Here is a 1,215-nt window from a genome sequence, read left to right as displayed (position 1 = left end):
TATCCAGGTTGGGAATAAGATAATAGTTAATATAGTAACCAGGTCGGGAATATAATAATATTTAATATAGTATCCAGGTTGGAAACAAAATAGTAGTTAATAAAGAATCCAGGTCGGGAATACAATAGTAGTTAATATAGTATCCAGGTTGGGAATACAATAATAGTTAATATAGTATCCAGGTCGGGAATACAATAATAGTTAATATAGTATCCAGGTCGGGAATACAATAGTAGTTAATATAGTATCCAGGTCGGGAATACAATAATAGTTAATATATTATACAAGTCGGGAATACAAAAGTAGTTAATATATTATCCAGGTCGGGAATACAAAAATAGATAATATAGTATCCAGGTCGGGAATGCAATAATAGTTAATATAGTATACAAGTCGGGAATATAATAATAATTAATATTTTATCCAGGTCGAGAATACAACAATAGTTAATATATTATCCAGGTCGGGAATACAATAATAATTAATATAGTATACAAGTCGGGAATACAATAATAGTTAATATAGTATCCAGGTCGGGAATACAATAGTAGTTAATATAGTATCCAGGTCGGGAATACAATAATAATTAATATAGTATCCAGGTCGGAAATACAATAATAGTTAATATAGTATACAGGTCGGGAATATAATAATAGTTAATATAGTATCCAGGTCAGGAATACAATAGTCGGTAATATAGTATCCAGGTCAGGAATACAATAGTCGGTAATATAGTATCCAGGTCAGGAATACAATAGTCGGTAATATAGTATACAGGTTGGGAATACAATAGTCGTTAATATAGTATCCAGGTCGGGAATACAATAGTCGTTAATATAGTATCCAGGTCGGGAATACAATAATAATTAATATAGTTTCCAGGTCGGGAATATAATAATAGTTAATATAGTAACCAGGTCGGGAATAGAATAATAGTTAATATAGTATCCAGGTCGGGAATACAATAGTAGTTAATATAGTACACAGGTTGAGAATACAATAGTCGTTAATATATTATCCAGGTCGGGAATACAATAATAGTTAATATAGTATCCAGGTTGAGAATACAATAGTCGTTAATATAGTATCCAGGTCGGGAATATAATAATAGTTAATATAGTATCCAGGTCGGGAATATAATAATAGTTAATATAGTAACCAGGTCGGGAATACAATAATAATTAATATAGTATCCAGGTCGGAAAATACATAATA

Source organism: Lottia gigantea (assembly GCF_000327385.1).
Source record: "Lottia gigantea unplaced genomic scaffold LOTGIsca_170, whole genome shotgun sequence".
NCBI lineage: Eukaryota > Metazoa > Mollusca > Gastropoda > Lottiidae > Lottia > Lottia gigantea.
This window is presented reverse-complemented; position numbering follows the sequence as displayed.